The 22187-nt window shown below is 41.1% G+C and overlaps 1 protein-coding gene across 2 annotated transcripts in view; it reads left to right on the forward strand.

Annotated features, from left to right (window-relative positions):
• LOC144499568 (talin-1) overlaps positions 1-22187 on the forward strand; it is a 278973-nt gene that overhangs the window by 101264 nt on the left and 155522 nt on the right. For both annotated transcript variants that reach the window (XM_078221680.1, XM_078221690.1), the window contains one exon: positions 971-1050. The gene's annotated coding sequence lies outside the window, so the exon portion shown is untranslated. The remainder of the gene's footprint in view (positions 1-970; positions 1051-22187) is intronic.

Raw genomic sequence — 22187 nt, forward strand, 5'->3', positions numbered from 1 at the left:
GAAGGTGAGAACAGATATGTTAGTAATAACAAGTGTATATAATTTTTTTAATCATAGAATCGTAGAATCCTACAGTGCAGAAGGAGGCCCTTCGGCCTATCGAGTCTGCACCGACCACAATTCCCCCCCCAGGCCCTATCCCTGTAACCCCATGCACTTACCCTAGCAAGTCCCCCTGACAAGGGGCAATTTAGCATGGTCAATCCACCTAAACTGCACATCTTTGGACTGTGGGAGGAAACCGGAGCACCCGGAGGAAACCCACACAGACATGGGGAGAAAGTGCAAACTCCACACAGACAGTGACCCAAGCTGGGAGTCGAACCCGCGTCCCCGGTGCTGTGAGGCAGCAGTGCTAACCACTGTGCCACCGTGCCGTGGTGTTATTCCATTTTGGACCTTTTGCTGGTGACTTCACACAGTATGACATAATGCATTGGCTGGAATTCTCTGGTTGTTCAAGTCCCACCACCATTACCAGCGAGAAAGGAGAATTTGGCACTCGGCTAAATCTCTGTTCACTGCTACAGGACTGGAGAATCCCAGCCGTGGGCAAGGTCGGAGAACCCAGCCCATAATGTTTTCAATTTAGGGAGGCTTTTGCTGTTAAATATTTGAATATGTAACAATACAGACAGCATTATCTGAAAGCAGCATTAGTCGGAGAAAGGCAGTTCAGCACTTGGCAGAGATTGGTGTTATTTGATTAACATCGCTACTTTATTACTGTTTTGGTGCCATAATTGGTCACTTTAATAGAAGCTGCTATTATGACGCAATGTGTATTGTGGAGCTCCAAATGATGGACACTAAAAATTGCACCTCACTTTTTCTTAGATTTATTTGTGCTTTAGCAATGGAATTTGGAAGCCTGTAGTAAGTGTACACTGCCCACGTTTTGAAGAAGCCCCATTTGAAAGTTTAGTTTTTTTCCTCTTTGGTAATTTAATCTTTTTGTCTCTTTGTTTAGAGCTAAAAGCTGGAGAGGCCTGTGACCTTGATCAGAAGACAAGAAGTAGTGAAGCTCAATTCCTTATCTCTTTCTAAAGGGTAAGACTGCACAGTGCAACAGCTTCAGATGTTGCAGTCAACGCTGTGGCATTCTAATCAACCTAAATGCTAATCGTCTTGAGTATTGGCTTTTGTGCTTTTACACGCTGACCCACAAAAGCTTATTTTCAAAATGTCTCCTTTCTGTTGGTCTTAAAGTTGTGGGTTTGATGCATCTCATCCACAAGATATCTTCAACAACACATTTGCTCCTGCTTTTGAAATGAAAAAGCTTGAAAAACAAGCTGGTTTAAAGCTAAATAGAACAAAGATATGTGGCAAAGAAATCTGCCAATTGATCCAACCAGTCTGTTGGTGTATTTACTTCACCTGAGTCTCCTCCCATCTTTCCTCATCTAAACCTTTCATTGTGACCCTCTATTCCTTTCTGCCCCATTTTTCTCTAACTTCCCATGTGTCTGCTGCTTTTTTTCCTTCTAGATGGTAGTAGTCATTTTAAGGAGCCTTGGTGAGTTGCTGCAGTGCATCTTATAGCTAGTAGACACTGCTGCCACTGTTGGTGGTGCAGAGATTGGTTGTAAATGGGGTGCCAATCAAGCATTCTGCTCAGCCGGTCATTCCTTACCTGATGATGTATACCCTGCATTTCTGGTATCATATTTGTAAATCCTCTCTGAAGCTTCTATATCCTGTTTATAATATGGCAACCAGAACTGCATTGAAGTGCTCTAATTGTGGTCTAAACAAATTTGGGTAGAAACTTTCCAGTTTTTCAATTCTATCCCTCTAGAAATAAAGCCTAGTGCTGCTTTTGCTTTTAATGATCTTGCTAGTTGTGGCACAACTTCAGGTGATTGGTGTATTTATACCCAGAGATTCCATTGTTCCTCGACTCCACCTGGATTTGCACGTTCCAGGTGATAAGTGACCTCTCTCCTTCCTGCCTAAGTTCTTTCTTCCCTTGCATTTATTTGTGTTGAACTTTATGTGCCACATGTTGCAAGCTTATTGATCCCCTGTAATATGTTGCAGACCACCTTCAGCATTGACTATTTGTCCTCCCTGCCCCCTCAAATTTTGTGCCATCCACAAACTTACAAAGTGTGTTTTTTGATTCTAAAGTCCAAATTGTTCCTGTAAATTGTGAACAGCAGTGGTGCCAGCAATGATTCTTGTGGAACACCATTTTTCATCTTCTGCCACACTGAATTCTTTATTCCCACTTTCTGTTGAAGCCAGGTAGAAATCCATTCTGCTACTTGCCCCTGACTCGATATTCTCTGACCTTATTCATTCACCCTTTGAAAATTCAAATAAATTACATCTCCTGCATTGGTGTTGTCTACTTTCTCTGTTAGCCCCTCAAAAAATCCAGTAAGGTTAGTCAATCCAAATCTTCCCATTTGAAATCCATGCTGACTATATATTCTAGATTTTTTTTTTCTATTTTCTCCTTCATTAAGGATTCCATTAATCTTCCTACCATTGATATTAAGCTTGACTGGTCTATAATCTCCTGGGCATGTTGTGTCCCTCTTAAGTATAGGAATTGCATTCGCCATTCGCCAGCCCTCTGGCACTATATAGTTTTCTAATGAATTATCAAACACAAGTACTAATGTCTGTGCTATCTGTTCCCCAGTTTTTTTAAAAATACATGGATGTAATCCACCCAGACACAGGCTTTTAAACTCATGAGATTGTTTAGCTTATTCACGGCACCCTTTTTTTTAACTTTAAATATACATATTGCTCCCCTCATCATTCAGGTCTACCCGTTCTATCTCCCTGGTAAATCTCAAATAGTTAATATTTCTGCCATCTCTCTATCGATACCAGTGGTATTATCCTATCCCTTAATAACTCAATTCCCATCACAGCTTTTTTGTATTGCTGTGCCTGTAAAATATTGTTTTATGTTTCGATACTTTAACATCATAGTTCCTCTTTGTTTTCCTTTTTTTTGACTTCTCCCCTAATATCTTGGTATTCTGTCTTTTCATGTATTGCTCTGCTGTCCATACTCCTCTATGTACATAATGTATGTCTCTTTCCTGACTTGTTCCCTGATGTCTTTAGTCATCCATGGAGTCTTGTTAGTGTTTAGTTTGTTCTTTTCTTTTGATGGAATATATTTTTCCTGCACTCTGAGCATGGTCTTAAATGGGAAACATTGTTGTTTATCAATCCAGTCATCTACTTTATTTTCCCAAGTTTGATTTGATTTATTATTCTCTCATGTATTGGTATACAGTGAAACGTATTGTGCACTATACAGACAAAGCATACCGTACATTGAGAAGGAAAGGAGAAGGTGCTGAATGTAATGTTACAATCATAGCTAGGGTGTAGAGAAAGATTAGCTTAATATAAGGTAGGTCCATTCAAAGGAGTGATGGCAGCAGGGAAGATGCTGTTGAGTTGGTTGGTACGTGTCCTCAGACTTTTGTATCTTTTTCCCGATGGATGAAGGTGGAAAAGAGTATGACCAGGGTGCGTGGGGTCCTTGATTATGCTGGCTGCTTTTCTGAGGCAGCAGGAAGTATAGAAAGTGTCAATGGATGGGAGGCGGGTTTGTGTGGTGGAGTGGACTCCGTTCATGACACGTGGTAGTTCCTTGTGGCCTTGGACAGGGCAGGAGCCATACCAAGCTGTGATACAACCAGAAAGAATGCTTTCTATGGTGCATCTGTAAAAGTTGGTGAGAGTTGCTGTGAACGTGCCAAATTTCCTTAGTGTTCTGAGAAAATAGAGGCGTTGATGGGCTTCCTTAACTATAGCATCAGCATGGAGAGACCAGGACAGATTGTTGGTGATCTAGACACCTAAAAACCTGAAGCTTTCGACCATTTCTACTTCATCCCCATTGATGTAGACAGGGGCATGTCCTCCATTGTGCTTCCTGAAGTCGATGACTATCTTATTCGTTTTCTTGACATTGAGGTTGACATTATTGTCGTTGCACCAGTTCATCAGATTATCTTTTTCCTGTACAAGTTGTATTCTAGTTCCACAAAATCAATTTATCTTTAATCTCTTAGCTTGCTTTTTTTTTGCAATACTCATGTCCTTCTCTATTATCATAAAGTGTATTAGATTATGGTCACTATGTTCCCCTACCTTTACTCATCATACCTCCTCTAGTTCATTCCCGATTATTAGATCCAGTAGTGGATATTTGCTTGTCCGGCTTTTTACTTGGTTAGAAAGGAGTCCTTGTATGCCTTGCCGGAATTCCATTCCCTTAGTTACCCTTTCTGTCCAACTACTATCAGGGTAGTTGAAATTCCCATTGAATGTTGTTGTGCTTTTTACTCAATTCCATAATTTGTCTGCATATTTCTTCCTCTGCCTCCCTTCTACTATTTGGTGGTCAGTAGACTTGCACCTATTTGTGTGATTGATCCTTTGATATCTATTTGATCTCTACTGCATTAAGTTAAAACCTGCTGAGTTTACATAACTTCAGTGAGTAAGTACAGTGATGTTGGAGGTGTTGTATTTTTAATGATGCACCGAAATGCGATGCTGTTTGCCTCCTCAGTTCAGGTTAGATGTAGAAGATCTGATTGACACTGGTTAAAAAAAAAATCCGGGAGTCGTGCATCTTAACCAATTTTCTTTCCAAAGACACAGGGCATTCATTCACTTGCTGCTTTAAGGACCTTGCCGTGAGCATAGGTTGTTGTTGGGTTTGGCCATTTAATGGTGGCTGTGCTTAAAATATAATTTTATTGTGAAGTATTTTAAGGCATGCTGAGGGTGTGATAGGATATACGAGTACAAATTAATTCATTTTTTAAATAAATGAGGCATTAAAAAAAGTTAAATTCTGCAAGTTGCAAAGTTCTGTCACCAGGCCTTTCAGTAGGTAGAATGTTGTAACAATGCTGTAAAATATTTATCACAATCTATGAAAAATAATTCACAAAACTGATCAGACTCTAAACATTGTAAACTGTATGCTGATGTAAAAATGAAACTTGTGTGGGGAGGTGGGTCAAAATTGTCATGGTTGTAGTAACTACACTGAAAGGGTTGGAGGTTCGTTTCTTGATTAAATAGAACAAGTTTTGAAAATCGCACTAAGTTTCAGAATATCTGAATTTAAATGGAGAGAGACTGCAGAGTTCTGTGGTAGAACAGGATCTGGGTGTCCTTGTAGATGAATTACAAAAGGTTAGCGCACAGGTACAGCAAATAATTAGGAAGGCAAATAGAATATTGGCCTTTGTTGCAAGGAGGATGAAGTATAAAAGTAGGGAAGTCTTGATACAATTATACAGGCCAATAGTGCAACCATGCCTGGAGTACTCTGTGCAATTTTGATCTCCTTACTTCAACTGGAATATAATTGCATTGGAGGCATTTCAAAGAATGTTCTCTAGGCTGATTCCTGGAATGAGGGATTGGCTTATTAGGAAAGGGTGAGCAGGTTGGACCTATACTCATTGAAGTTTAGAAGAATGAAAGGTTATCATATTGAACATACAAGATTCTGAGGGGGCTTGACTGGGTATATGCTGAGGATGTTTCCCCTCATGGGCTGTCTCGAACTAGGAGGAATGCTTTAAAAATGGGTCTCATTTAAGATTCAGATGAGGAGGAAGTCCTTCTCTCAGAAGTTTTTGTCTTTGGAATTCTCTTCCACAGAGAGCAGAAGAGGTTGGGTCATTGAATATATTCAAAATTGAGTTGGACAGATTTTTGATTGACAAAGGAGTCGATGGTTGTGGGGGCAGGCAGGAAAATGGAGTTAAAACTATAATCGGAGAAGCTATGATATAATTGAATGGTGGAGAAGGCTCAAGAGATCAAATGGCCTCCTCCACTTCTTTATGTTCCTATGAACATTATTTTTGCATCTCCTTAGAATCATAGAAGCCCTACAGTGCAGAAAGAGGCCGTTCAGCCCATCACCTGCACCGAAAACAATCCATCCAGGCCCTATCCCTGTAACCCTACATATTTACCCTGCTTGGTCCCCCTGACACTAAGGGGCAATTTAACATGGCCAATCCACCTAACCTGCACATCTTTGGACTGTGGGAGGAAACCAGAGTACCCGGAGGAAACCCAGGCAGACACAGACAGTGACCCGAGCTGGGAATCGAACCTGGGTCCTTGGAGCTGTGAGGCAGCAGTGCTAACCACTGTGTCTGCAGCATATCGTGGAGAATGAAGTAAACAAAAGGTTCATTGGCAAATAAACCTGGGATTATATTGTTCCTTGTGCAGATGTATTTATTCACCTCAGCCACATCCTGCACCCACAATCCCCAGAGCTAGGTGTTCTGTATATCAAAAAATCTTTTTAGACATGTGGTGGCTTCTTTTACTAAATGACAAATTTGTACTACTCATTCAGACAGTGCTCAAAATAGTTTGTGTGAACTGTTTTCTATAGCCATGTTTCTCTATTTTGACAGTTTCCTTCACTAGATGTGTACTTTCCTAATTAATATCACCATATTATCATCATATAAGTTCAACTGTTAACCATTTTTGGGTTAGTTCAATATGCCCACTTACCTATTTTTATAAAAAGAAATTACATTAATTATTTTAATCTTGTCCATTCTACTGATTCATGCATTGTCAAGTGTGAGTATATTGCATTTGCTGGGAAATGAGCTTTAGTGGCTGACTTGCTGAAGGAAGATGACTCCTACTTGTGTACGTTTTCTTAAATGTTTCCGAACAGTTGATTATTGAAATGGGCAAGAAAGTTTGCACCTTATTTTATGAGTAGCCTGTCAAGCCATTCGGGTTACTTCTGCTATGAACTTCTTCATAGATGGCACTGTATTGTTAAGCCCCAATTCTCTGACCCCCATGCTCAGAGCGCAGCAGCGCAGAATTATCCCTTGCATGTCTCACAAGATGAAATGTTGGTCTATATAGTGAGGCCCCAGAAGTGACAAACTGTAAAACTGACTTAACATTTGTATTTTCTCCCTCAAGGAAATCTCATGTTCATTAAATTGTGTTAAAGATGGAAATTGTTCTGCCAGTTGGATTATGTCAGTGAAGGAATTGTTTGTAATCTCACTGAATCTACTAAAAACTTTATCTCTCAATGAGTGGTTCGGGTCTGGAATGCACTGCCTGAAAGTGTGGTGGAGACAGATTCAATTGAGGCAATCAAGCAAACATTAGATGATTGCTTGTTGCGATGTGTGGGGAAAAGGCAGGGGACTGGCACCAAGTCATAGTTTGGAAAGCCAATGTGGATGCGATGGGCTAATTGCCAAATTCTGCGCAGTAACAATTCTGAGAGGCTACATCAGTTCATGTTATTGTGGCTGAAAATTTCTTTCACCATGAAATAATTAAGGAGGAATGAAGAATGTTTGTAACTTGGAATAAGCAGTGCCTTGATTACATCAAAAAGTTGGTTTTTACTTAAGTATCTTAGATCATTTTGCTTAGTTTCCTGAGCCAGTGTTGCAACTGAACAATATGTGATTAACACCATGCATCAAGTCTAGGTTCAAAGACCTATTTGATTACACAATCAAGTGATAAGATTATAATGCTAAGCGCAAATATATATTGCTTTTAAAGTGGCGAATAACATTGCAACTTTGAATTTTTTCCACTTCCCTTTTGCTTTCTGCTGCAATTTTCGAAAACATTTATTGGTGTGTTCTTCCATATTTTGCCTTTGAATCCTAATTGCCACCAAGCTGAATTGATAAAGCCATTATGTAGATGTGGAATAGATTTAATTATATATAGTGACATGAGTAAACTGTGTAGTAGAACATGTATGAATAAGCAAGCTTTGTTTGCATTGAATAGTGAAACCCATTGGTATTGTGTATGTGAGTTAAACTGATGCAATGCTAGTACAGGGGTAGTTGTAGCTTATGTATTTAATTGCTCCATGAACTTATGCGCCTAAGGGAAAGCTTCAACAATGCAAATTTAACAGTTTAAAAGAAAAACCCCAACCTACCATTTTAATTGTGAACGTAATTAGCAATTAAAGTACTTGAGGTCAGTGCTCAGAGAAGGCTGGTAGTTTATCACTCGTCAGTGGAGAGCCAAAACTACTGCAGTACGAGAACTGACGTTCTCTTGCCAAATGTTTCTTCCAGATCACCTAAAATGGAAATTTGATTGTATTTAACAAAAAGCAAATGCTACCATGCAAGTAACCCATCGTGAAGTACTGCTGTTTAACCCAACAGGTATAATCCATAGGATTGATATAATTGGGGTGATACAGATCGTTGCTGTGTATCTTGTGTCAAAATAAGGTTGACAGATTATATACTACATGTGCAAAATGTGACATAAATTCAGCCTAATTCCTGAAAAATGTAATGAGTTCAGATGCAACTTTTCAGATCCACTTGGACATTGAGCCCATGGGATTTTAATGTGTGCACATACAATGGTTTAGCGAATATCGGCATTTTCAGTTATTCAAAAAGTTGAAATTGAAGTTGAAGCTTTTAATGAGGAAAGTTATGTTTTAATGCTTAAAATAAATTGTCTTCATGTTGGGACCTAGCATTGTATCTGTCTCGTCTGCACTATCTGGTGTTGTGTTTGAATGTGCGGCTTTAAGCATGCGGATCAGGTTTATCTTTTTGAATTGAATAGATTGCTTAATTGGGCCATATGTAGCATCTCGGGAAACTGCCAGAAGTGGTTTGATTAAAGATACATCTCTGCTGCTGTACATCTGCATATTGTGAGAGCGATTGCACTTGGAAAATAGCAATCTGTAACTCTTGACATTTTAACTTGTCTGTATCTATCAGTTGCACATACTTTCACTGCAAAATTAGTATGGAAACATGAATTATCCTTGGTTCATTTAAGATCATAAATCATTATTTATGTTGATCTCCTGCATATTGTATTCAATGACTTGTTGCTTGAAAGGATTTGGAGCAGGAGGCTATTTGAGCGCCATTTCTATTGTATCAAAGTCATTCTATTTGAACTACAGGTTGGATTTCCGGCAAACTGTGTGTCTGTACCGTTGGTGTGAAGTTAACTTCCTGCAGCTTGACCAATCAGCTTCTGGACCTTCTCTGATGGGGAAGTGTCCATTTTAGGCCAGCAATATGACAAGTACTCAGGCAGTTCTGAAGCAGAAGTGGGACATTATTTATTTGTCTTGCCCCAGTTGAACCTCCAAGTTCTGAGTAAGATATTGTTGCTAAGACGGTGTGATCTTTCACTGTATTCACACTTCGACAATTTTTGATTGAATGTTCTCCACTCAAGTGTTTTGTTTGTCTCAAAGTTGTTATATCAACAAGTTGCAATTTAAGTTTTAAGTTGCAAGGAGAAGTGAAATGTGTAAAAGTAGCATTGAATTGCGAAGCTGTAATTGCATGGTTAGTCTTTGGGTTGAACTGATGTGGATTGGTGTGTACCATTAAGAATGTTTTCAGCTTGGCATAGCTCGAGTATACTTTTACCACAAAATATGAAGGGTCTGATAGCTGAAGTAGCGCTTCCATCTTTCCTGTCCAGTGACCATTCCCTACAACACTCGTAACAAAGCATTTCAATTAGTTTTTTTAATGTAGCTTCTCTATATTGCTTGCCAGTTCAGGTGCTGTTCAGCCGGTGGTCAGAGGAAGAATAAATTTGCCCCATTCACTGAGGCCTGGGGGACCAAGTAAAAATGAGAGTGCGCACTACTGTGGTGCAAGAGGGGCGAAGGTGCATGCCCTGGTAACTAAATTGCAAATCTTTTTCTATTTAGAGGCCATTTTGAATTGAATTGCTATATCTGAGTAAAATTTTAAATTGTTGAGCTTAAGTTTCAAGCAGATCACCTTTGTTAGTATTTAGCAAAATACCACACTTAGACTGCTTGCAGTAATGTTTTAATGCCTTTTCATTGAATAGAGTTAGCATCATTCTCAATTTTGTTCGATAATTACTAATAGGAAAAAAGACATTCATTTGTATTGCCTTTCCGCGCAACACTAAGGTGCATTAAAGTAGCGTAGACACTGATGTAACATAGGAAATGTGGCAGCCACTTTGTGTACAGCAATATCTCACAAAACGAGGATGAGATGGTGGTTTATTTTAGTAGCTATATGGGTTGAGGAAGAAGTGGCTGGAGGGGATTTGAAATGGAGAAGGAATGTAAACAGCGATGAGAAATTTGAAACCATGGAAGCCAGGAGCTCATGTAGGTCATGAGTGATTGGGTGAATAAGACTTGGTGGGGAAAGGTTATAAGCAGCAGAATTTCCCGATGAATGAAGCTTATGGAGGAAAGCAGGCCAGCCAGGAAAGCATTGGCATGATGAAGTCTAGATTGAGAGAGATGGATTAAGACTGTTTGTATTGGATTCAAGAAGATGTGTGCGACCTTTCGCTAAAACAAAATACCGCAGATGCTGGAACTCTGGCATGGATGGGGTTAAGGCAAATACTCAGCAGATATAGAGAAAAACAGCTAATGTTTCTGATCTTTGATCTTTAACAGAACTGAAACATCTGTTTACTTTTGCTGCCCAGGATGATCCTGCAGCGGTTGTGATTATGGTGGAGTGGAATGAGTCCTTGATGGCATCTGATATCATCCAACCAAGATCTAGTGATAGATGGCAAATAGTTTGACCACCAATATTTCTTAGACTCGAAGGTGCAAAGATTGAACTTGTGCCAAGAGAAGGTTGGAGGGAGGAGACATGGGGTAATGACCAGAATGGAGAGAGACCAGGAATGGCAGAATGATCATGTCAGTGGACAACTAATCTAGAGGTCCAGGCTATTGCTTTGGGCACATAGCTGCTAGTGGAATTTAAGTTCATTTAATTAATCTGGAATTTTCAGTAATGGTGACCATGGTAACCATCATTGTTGCAAAAACATATCTGCCATCCTTACCTGGTCAGACCTACATGTCTAGACCCACAGCAGTGTGATTGAACTGGCTTCTGAAATGGCTTGCCAGTGACACCAACACCCCATGAAAGAATTTTTAAAAAATTGAGAAACTGAGTTGACAGTTGTCGAAGTATCATCTTGAATGGAAGGTCAAAGATGAAGGAGTTTGAAAAGCATAGTTGTAAATTATTGTAGTGGTTCCTACATTCATATATTATCTTGCAGAGAAGTTCAGAGCTTTTGTACTGGCCAATGGGCATTTTAATGGAGAGGTAAGGAGATGGTACAAAGTGAAATGCTCAAGTGGGGTGAAAATATTTGAACAGTCGAGGAAAGACCAAGTTGTGATGTTGTTGTGACCACACCAATGGGGCAGCCATTTGTGAGAGATGGGTGGTGGGCAGTATAGCCTGTGAAGACCCTCCAATAAGGAGGGCCATTACCCGTTCCAAATGTTGACTCCGTTGTTTTGATGCTTTAACGGAACAAGGAAAAAGTGCAAGTCAATCTTAAGATCCAACATCAGCATTTTTATACTGCTAATCTGATACTCCCGTCACAACTTTGCTTTGACCTCTTTACAGGTAAGTAAATAAATAGGTTAATTCAACAGAACACTTTTGCATTGGTAACAATGCCCTTTGATGACATCTGAGCAGCGCAGAGCTTGTTGCACTTGGTGCTTGGGGCTACACTTTACCAGCGTAAAGTGGGTGTGGGGCAAGCAACCCGCACCTCCGGAAGGCAAGTCAGCCAACATGCTGAACTGAAGCCCAAAACCCTCCATGCAGCCATCACACACGGGGGACAGGTTGACCTCACTGACAGTGGGACTCTGCCTCAGTGGGAGGAAGTCCAGCCCTTGAGAACTGCCAATCAATCTGTTTGGTCATCAGCTCTGGCAGTCCTGGCAGCAAGAGTTTTAACAACACCAGGTTAAAGTCCAACAGGTTTATTTGGTAGCAAATACCATTAGCTTTCGGAGCGCTGCTCCTTCGTCAGATGGAGTGGAAATCTGCTCTCAAACAGGGCACAGAAAATCAAGTTACAGAATACTGATTAGAATGCAAATCTCTACAGCCAACCAGGTAAACAGTCATGGCAGCACCAGCGCTCAGTTGTGGGACTGCAGGAAGGGACATGAAGGAGAGCAATGGGTGTGTAGAAAGGTACATTCCAGGCTTTTAGTGTAGAGGAATCTGAGAGCCCAATGAAGAGGGGATATGGTGCATTGGAGGGCAAGTGGAGTGGGAAGAGTGGATTCTCCTGATCCACACGGCCTTCAAATGAGGTGCCTCTGCCCCCGTTCATAGGTCACAGAATGGCCCATCCACTCCCGCCTGCCTGCCCAAGATGACCATATTATGGCATGGGCAGTGTACTATCCAAGTTAAGTTTATTTATTAGTCACAAGTGGGCTTACATTAACAATGCAATGAAGTTACTGTGAAACTCCCCTAGTCGCCACAGTCCAGTGCCTGTTTGGGTATGCTCAGGGAGAATTCAGCATGACCAATGCACCTAACCAGCACGTCTTTCAGACTATGGGAGAAAACTGGAGCACCCAGAGGAACCCCACGTAGACACGGGGGGGAATGTGCAAACTCCACACAGTGACCCAAGCCAGGAATCGAACCTGGGTCCCTGGCACTGTGAGGCAGCGGTGCTAACCACTGTGCCGCCCACAATAGTCCCAGTCAATAGGCTTTCCAGCCAGCTTTATTGATCTATAATCATTCATTTAAATATTGCAGCTAACTGCTGATTTCAGTATCCGTTCACCTAACATTATTGGGAATGGGATCAGCCCTGGGGTGGGTGGGAAGGCAGTGATCTAGCTTCATGACCTATTTCCCCCCCCCCCGCCAAAAACTCAGGCTGGAAACATGCCCAACAGCAGGCAGTAAAATCCAGTCCTTTGAAATATCCCACTCGCTGGCAGTGTTAGAAGACTACTTTTTAATCTGCCACAGTTTATATTGCAAAGCTGTTTAAATTGTTTATTTTGTCTGTCTTATTTTCTCGATTCCCAATAAAAATCTGTGCATACTCGTGTCTGGTGAATTTAAAATGTGTAGAAGTACTTTTTTAAAAAAAAGCTGCGCATTAATGTGTTTGAACAATTCTGGCATTCAGGAGGGTACAATGAACAGTGCTGTTGGGAGTCCTTGAACAATACATAGTGAAGTACATTAAAATTCTTCTCCCATAACACTTGTAAGCAAGGGGAATGGAACAGCCTCTTAATGCAAGAATTGAAGTTACTGACTGAAACTATTTCAAAGTTAACGTTTGTTACGAAAGTTTTAAAAGTGATTTTTCTTCAGAAAAAAATGCCCAAGTGCTGAAATTCAAAGTTGCGATTTCAAGAAAAAATGACTTGTCAGCACTATCTTGTCCAAATTCTGTTTGGACACTGTACTGTAGAGTGATCTGAGAATTGCGTGGAATATCCAACATAGAAACAAGCCATTTGGTCCAACTAGCCTGTGCTGGTGTTGATACAGCAGGTGAGCCTCATTCTACCTTCCTCTGAAAATTGCTGATTTAGGAGAAAAGTGCCAAATTTTGATTTGATTTATTGTCACATGTATTAGCAGTGAAAAGTATTGTTTCTTGCGCACTATACACACAAAACATACCGTTCATAGAGAAGGAAAGGAGAGAGTGCAGAATGTAGTGTTACAATCATAGCTAGGGTGTAGAGAAAGATCAACTTAATGTGAGGTAGGTCCATTCAAAAGTCTGACAGCAGCAGGGAAAAAGCTGTTTTTGTGTCGGTTGGTACGGGACCTCAGACTTTTGTATCCTTTTTCCCGAAGGAAGAAGGTGGAAGAGAATGTCCAGGGTGCGTAGGGTCCTTAATTATGCTGGCTGCTTTGCCGACGCAATGGGAAGTGTAGACAGAGTCAATGGATGGGAGGCTGATTTGCGTGATAGATTGGGCTACATTCACGACCTTTTGCAGTGCCTTGCGGTCTTGGGAAGAGCAGGAGCCATACCAAGCTGTGATACAACCAGAAAGAATGCTTTCTATGGTGCATCTGTAAAAGTTGGTGAGGGTCGTATCTGACATGCCAAATTTGCCATGTGAAGATTAAGCGAATAGTTGCTCATCCTTGGTTTTAGTATATTCCGTAAAAGTTAGATTCTTGAGTTATCAAGCTACTTATGGTTGTCATCTTTCATATAAGTACAGTGTTGAGGTTGTTAATAACATTGAGCGTTATAAATTCCTAGTTCTGTAAAGTATTTGCCTATACAAGTGGCTCTACTTCAAAAGTAACTAACTCTAAATCACTTTGGGACATCTTAAAGCTGTGGTCGAGGTGCTGTTTTGGAATGTGCTACAAATTATCTTGGTGACTGCTTTTTGGGATGGAGTGCTGGGTTCTGTAGCCATTTCATCCAGAGTATCTCAAATTCCCTCCCAAGTATTTCAATTAAATCTAGTTAAAAATATTCACGTTACTTCTGAAGCAAAGAACGGAATACTGTGCTTTTAACTTGTATTCAACCGTGCTGATTGCTTGGAGATGCACAAAAACAAGGAAGCAAATCAGTGGTAGAACCGCCCATCTCCTCCTTCCACCCCATGTCCCTTCCCATTCCTGCTGAGCCCCCGAGGAAAAGGGGGAATAACTTGTAAATTTAATCTGCAAAGGGAATTTGATGCTTTTTGTTTTACAAATTGTGCGGTATTGTAGTATAAAGTAGAAGAAGGGAAATCTAACGTATGAATTTATCAATGGTAGAGTTTTCAAGATTATGTAAATCAGAAACAAATAAACTCGGGTACTGAGCTTACTACTAGTAGAATAGAGCTGATCTGTACTTTTGGAAACTACAGATTCCAGCTACTTGGTTTTTGTGTAAACCTTTCACTACAGGTCACACCATAGGTGTAAATGTTTAATTCGCTCATCACAATGGCCTCTTGTTTACCTTTGCTACTTCTAGATCCAGAATTAAAGAGGCTTTAACAAGGCTTCTTTCAATATACTCAGAGTCATAGAGGTTTACAGCATGGAAACAGGCTCATTGGCCCAACTTGTCCATGCCGTCCTTTTTTTTTAAACCCCTAAACTAATCCCCTAAACTAATACCAATTGCCCGCATTTGGCCCATATCCCTCTATACCCATCTTGCCCATGTAACTGTCTAAACGCTTTTTAAAAGACAAAATTGTACCTGCCTCCTCTTCTACCTTTGGCAGCTTGTTCCAGACACTCACCACCCTCTGTGAAAAAATTGCCCCTCTGGACACTTTTGTATCTCTCCCCTCTCACCTTAAACCTATGCCCTCTAGTTTTAGACTCCCCTACCTTTGGGAAAAGATATTGACTATCTAGCTGAGCTGTGTCCCTCATTATTTTATAGACCTCTATAATGCTCAATGATTAATTATACAAACAAAACTTATTTTTTAAAAACACATTTGGAAATACTGGTTAGCAAACAATTTGCAATCCAGAATTGTAACTATGTACCCCTTTAAATCTCAATGTCCACATACCACAAAGCAAATAGGGTCCCTGCAGAGGTTTAAGGGAAAAACACACTTTTTGGCCAATGGGAACTTTATGAAAAAGGATAAAGTTCAAAGGGTTTTGACGCTGTCAATCTGGTCCATTTGAGGACAAAATCACAGATCAGAGTAGCTGTCTGGAAGTTCTTTCCAAAGCAGCATTGGCGTTGAGGAAAATAGAGCAGGATCGATATCCTCGACATCTCCTAGCGTCTCAGGTTTCTGAATACAGACTAATTATACTGAGGTGAGGATTTCTATCTGGATACTGATAACTACTGAATTTCAGATAAGGCAGAGAGAGAGCGAGTTAGGCAACCTTTTTTAAAGTTTATTTATTAGTCGCAAGTAAGGCTTATGTTAACACTGCAATGAAGTTACTGTGAAATTTTATTGTCAAAACGGTGTTAAATATAGGAATTCATCTCAGTTGGACAGTTTCTAGAAAATCATCAGGACACAGCCTCTGAAGACAGTGGTTTTATTTTCTCCAATTAAAGTTCAAAGAAATGAACAGTTCCTATCACATCAAGTGTCTTGCTGGTCATTTAGCTGAAGTCGTGTGACTTCTTGGAAAAGGCAGTCTGCTCACAGTCCAAAATAAACTTGTAGCCTTTTTTTTTAAAAAAACCTAGGTCAGTTCCCAGGAAAGTGCCCAAATAATTCAATGTCCTTCCAAATAAAAAAAAACAATTGACTTCTTGGAAATATGTCTTCATAACAGGATATATTGTAGTATGGTGTTTAAAAATGTGAAGGAGGATTGAATAACTGGGGTGAATGGCGAACTTCATTGCAAGAAGCAAATATTGCAGATATATACTTCGAAATGGTATCGGAAAGGAAGGATGATATGTTTCACCGCCTCTATGTTGCAAACTGCTTTATCTTATCTGAATGTCAGCCACACAGCACCACTGACCCGGACTCGATTCCAGCCTAGAGTGACTGTGTGAAGTTTGCACGTTCTCCCTGTGTCTGCATGGGTTTCCTCTGGCTGCTCCAGTTTCCTCCCACAGTCCAAAGTTGTGTAGGTTAGGTGGATTGGTCATGCTAAATTGCCCTTTATATTCCCAAATTGTGTAGGTAAGGTAGATTAGGGGTTACGAGGATTGGGCGGGCGGAATTGTGTGGGCCTTGGTAAGATGCCGAGTCGATGTAGACTCGATGGGCCAAATGGCTTCCTTTCTGCACTGTCGGGATTCTATAAAGTCAAACTCTGCTAGTGCAAGCCTACATGATCTAATCTAGAAAGGGTCGAGAGCTTCAAGTTTTTAGGTGTCCAGATCACCAACAACCTGTCCTGGTCCCCCCTGCCGACACTATAGTTAAGAAAGCCCACCAACGCCTCTACTTTCTCAGAAGATTAAGGAAATTTGGCATGTCAGCTATGACTCTCTCCAACTTTTACTGATGCACCATAGAAAGCATTCTTTCTGGTTGTATCACAGCTTGGTATGGATCCTACTGTGCTCAAGACCGCAAGGAACTGCAAAAGGTCGTGACTGTAGCCCAATCCATCTCTCAAACCAGCCTCCCATCCATTGACTCTGTCTACACTTCCCGCTGCCGCGGCAAAGCAGCCAGCATAATTAAGGACCCCACGCACCTCGGAAATGCTCTCTTCCACCTTCTTCCTTCAGGAAAACGATGCAAAAGTCTGAGGTCACGTACCAACCAACTCGAGAACAACTTCTTCCCTGCTGCTGTCAGACTTTTGAATGGACTTACCTTGCATTAAGTTGATCTTTCTCTACACCCTAGCTATGACTGTAACACTACATTCTGCACTCTCTCCTTTCCTTCTCTATGAACGGTATGCTTTTTCTGTATAGCACGCAAGAACCCATACTTTACACTGTTAATACATGTGACAATAAATCAAATCACAAATTTCAGAATTTGATGTACAGAAAGTAATATCTGTCTCTATGGAGGTTATTATTTATCAATAAAAATACTTCTGACTCCTGTGCTACTTTTCAGGCCAAGATTGGCAGGAACAATCTTGGACCTGGCAACTGTGATAGCGTGGCGATGGGCAAGGGTGGATTTGAATCTCTCCAAAATATTACTCACGTAAAAGTGGAGCCCTTACTTTTTGACTAAAAAGTTGGTCTTAAATATTCATACTTTTATACAAGTATGTGCAGTATCCTAGTGCCCCATACTATAAGCACATTGGAGCAATAATATGTCAGGATATCGTTTATTAGATTCCGTCGGCTTGTTCCTGATGTGGCTCCCGCCTCATTTCGGCACCCAACTAAATGAATTGCCTGTTGGGCACTTAACAAGCCAGTGTCAGACCTTTCCTGGGATTTGGGACCCCAGTGATGGAAATCCTGCCTCCTTGAGAGGTGCTGGCCAGCCAGAGAGCAGCTACTCCCTGCTGGCAGCGCTGCCCAGAGCAGTGGCTGTTCCAGTGGGTTCCGTTTAATCTCCAGTCTGTGTTTCTTTCTCTCACTGTAACAGCTGGGACAGAACACTGGCTTTGCCAAAGGAGCTGTCAATCTTGCATAGTGATAGGAGTTTCCTTCCCTGGAACAGAACACGCGGGTCTTATGAATAGTTGAATCAGGTGTCCCATTTAATGTGGAAAGTAGTCAATAGTTTTGGAGAAGATATGCGGGTTTGGATGTTTTGCTTTTGAGGCAATGCATTCTATGGTGAATTAGCATTTGAACCTGACTGTTTTCCTGCTGACTCGACAAGCTTTCCTGGTTTTATGCTGTGTATGGTTTTCTGAGCTGGCAGGCAAGTAGAAAGGATGTCTGAAACCGTCTTTTACTTCTACTCTTCGATATCCAGTTCACAGTCCTGGGAACATCAGCAACCCTGTGGGGAAATGCCTGGCATTGGTTCATAAAAATAAAACCCAAGCGGCACCATGGCACAGTGGTTAGCACTGGAGCCTCACAGCTCCAAGGACCCGGGTTCGATTCCAGGCTCGGGTCACTGTCTGTGTGGAGTTTGCACGTTCTCCCTGTATCTGCATGGGTTCCCTCCGGGTGCTCTGGTTTCCTCCAAAGATGTGCGGGTTAGGTTGATTGGCCAGGCTAAATTGCCCCCTAGTGTCACGGGATCCGTAGGTTAGAGAGTTTAGCGGGGTAGATATGTGGAGTTACACAGATGCAGCCTGGGTGGGATTGTTGTTGGTGCAAACTCAATAGGCCGAATAGCCGCCTCCTGTACTGGAGGGATTCTATGATATTGTAAGTGTTATACTTGTTTGGCATTCAAACTTCCTTCCTCCCTCTCTTCCCACTCGGTCTCCGCTAGACCCCCTGCTGATGTGCAGGGGCAAAGTTCAGTAGGGGCAAAGTTCACATACAAGTTTTAATAAATGAGGTAGGTGCATCTGTGGAAGTGCTGACTTTTGGGTTGGGGTTTTGGGCCGGTTTTATGTTCGATTGTAAATTATTTTGACTCTCCGACCAAATCAGTGCCTCAGCAGTAATATAAACTGAAAATGCTGGAGATATTCAGCACTGACCAATCTGCAACTATATCTCTACTACTCACTCTTCAGATGCTGCCTTACCTGTTATTATTTCCGTTGCTTTTCCTTTTAATTCCACATTTCCAACCTCTGCAATACTTTGCTTTTGAATAAGTGCCTTAATTAAATTGACGTATTTAAATTCCTCGTTGGGATTTATATTTGAAATCTGAGCTTTCCAATTAGACATTGAGTAATGCATTATTGCAACTTCTGGCTGTTCGTTTAAATCTTTTGTGACATGAGCATCATTAATCTCCGAACCAAATATCTTCATTTAGTGTTTTATGGGCTGTTACTTGATGCGTGGTTCCTGTAGAATTGTTAATGTGCCGTAGGGAAAAGCTCAATGCTGAATTTCATTCTGTAGGGAAGATTGAAGTCTCTTGCTTGTGCTCATTTAACTACCTCAAATTCATATTCATGTTATGTTAGATTTATGGTATGTAAAAGCTTAATACCTAAATAACTTAAGTTAAGTCGCTCGAGCTACATTTTTCTTTTTAAAAGTACAATTTGAATGCTGTTTTGTTTTCTTATGGAAGCATTCTGCAAACACATCTTCCCGATCCCCTTTCCCAATCTGGTCCAGCAATATGAAGATTAAATTTCCTCGCACTGTTACAACAGAGCACAGATTCAAAACCATTGACAAAAGGAGTAAAAGTGATGTGAGGGTGGTTGGAGTCGGGAACAAACTTCCTGGGAGGGTGGTGGAGGGACGTTGGATTGAGGTAGTCAAAAGGGAATTAGATTGCTATCTGAAAATAAAGTACCTGCAGGTCATGGGGACAAAGCAGGGGAGTAGAACTAAGAATGCTCTTTCAGGGCCAGTGCAGACTCGATGGGCCAAATGACTTCCTTTTACACTCCTTTCACCTGAGCCGCCCTTCCCCTCTGTTAGTTTCAAGCCTTTTTTTCCTACTCTGACCATATTTACTGGAACACTCTGCCCCTTCCTGTTGCAATCCGTTTGCCATCATCTGTGTTGCTACTCTCCACTATCGCTTTGGGCACTCTCTCCAATTTTCCAAATCTCCTCTCATGTGAACTCTTCTCTCCACACTCTCTTCCCCCTCCTCTCCCATTTAGTTTAAAGTCCCCTCTCCCTGAATACAACCTTAGTTATGCAACTCGCCAGGACACTATGAAGTGGATTATAATTCTAGCCCCAAACATAGACTACCCTAGATTGGGAGCATTCTCTCAACAATCGCCCTCTCCTGAATTCAAGGCAGCAACTTCACTTGGTTTCTGAAAAATTGAACCACATCTCCTCCAAGGAAAGTGACTGTTAAGAGTTGTTACCTTTTCCCAAATAACCTGTTAAATAAAGTTTGAAGTTTATTTATTAGTGTCACAAGTACAAAAAACAGCATGGCACAGGAACGGGCCCTTCGGCCCTCCAAGCCTGTGCCGATCACGCTGTCCTATCTAGACCAAACGCTTATATCCCTCTATTCCCCGTCTATTCATGTGTCTATCCAGATAAGTCTTAAATGTCGCTAACGTATCTGCCTCGACCACCTCACTTGTCAGCGCATTCCAGGCCCCCACCACCCTCTGTAAAAAAAAAAGCTTCCCCCGGCACATCTCCACTGAACCTTTCCCTCCCTTATCTTGAACTTGTGCCCCCTTCTAATTGTCACTTCTGCCCTGGGGATAAAGCTTCCAACTGTTCACCCTATCAATACCCCTCATAATTTTATAAACTTCTATCAGGTGGCCCCTCAGCCTCCGTCTTTGGAGAACAATCCACTGCTGCCCTCTGTCTTCTATCGTCAAGCCAATTCTTAATCCATCTAGCTAGTTCACCCCTGAACCCGTGAGATTTAATCATTTGCACCAGCCTATCATGAGGGACCTTGTCAAATGCGTTACTGAAGTCCATGTAGGCAATATCCACAGGTCTTTCCTCATCAATCATTTTTGTCACCTCCTCAAAAAAACTCAATTAAATTGAGGCTTACATTAACACTGCAATGAAGTTACTGTGTAAATCCCCTAGTTATCACACTCTGGCGCCTGTTCGGGTTCGCTGAGGGACAATTTAGCCTGGTCAATGAACCTAATCAGCACGTCTTTCGGACTGTGGGAGGAAACCGGAGCACCCAGAGAAAACCCATGCCGACACAGGGAGAATGTGCACACTCCACACAGACAGTGACCCAAGACCGGAATTGAACCTGTGTCCCTGGCACTGAGGCAGCAGTGCTTACCACTGTGCCACTGCACCTATAATTTGTTGGTCAAATTATAACCACTTGGATATTATAAGGGCCCGGGTTTCTCTTCAAAAATTGTATCTTCCCACTTTCAGAAAATAGAGAGGTGGACTCTTACATTGCATGCAGAAGACTGAGATGTTCTCCTTTACCAACACATTTACAAGTCTATTACAGAACTATTTAACATGCAGTACACTTTAAAGTGGATAAGTAGATCACAACATTTATAAAATATAAAAACATAATCTTAGTTCTAATGCAGAATCCAATAAAGCTTTAAAAATACAGTGCCACGGTAAATATCAATTGAAGCATACCCATTAGTATTGAAAGGAATGTTTCACCTGAATCCATAAGTAAATCAGTTGTGGGGCAGTTGGATAGAAAAGCTTGTCTGCTTTACGATATCCAACTCCTTGACAACTGGAGAAACATTGAGGGGGGACTCCCAGTCCCCTTTTACAATAGTACTGCTGTTCTGAAAGGAAACTGGAACAGTTACCTTTCTAAACCAGACTGTATCATTCTTTCGCAGCAATAGGTGTTGCCTCATTAATTAACTCCTCTTAGATATACCCTTATTATTCTCTCTTAATTGCTAAAATGGTTTTATTATCTACGTTGTGGGATGCACTTAAATATGTCCTCAATATCTTTCCTGTTTCCTTCCAATTGTTTCTGTTTTTCGAGAAGTGATTTTAATAAATGACTAGATTTTGTAAAGTCTGTTGAGGTAAGATCTAAGAATGACTCCTGAATAGACAGAGAGAGACAGTACCATCATGAAAGCTTTTAAAGTCCTGTTCAAACCGACTTGGGAGCTTTTTCTTATCTTAGTGTGACGAGAACTTGAGCGTCCCTGATACTTTATGCATGGTACTGACAAGATCTGTTTCACCGATTGAAACCAAAGCTGTCAGCTAGTGCTGCCCATGTACATGCTTTCAGGCCTCTGAGTAAAAAAGGATATACATGAATATGTGTCTACTTTCACAATTCTAAAGTACAATATCCTAAATATATATGAATTCTATCCATTTAT

Source organism: Mustelus asterias, chromosome 1, assembly GCF_964213995.1.
Source record: "Mustelus asterias chromosome 1, sMusAst1.hap1.1, whole genome shotgun sequence".
In the NCBI taxonomy this organism is placed as follows: Eukaryota; Metazoa; Chordata; class Chondrichthyes; order Carcharhiniformes; family Triakidae; genus Mustelus; species Mustelus asterias.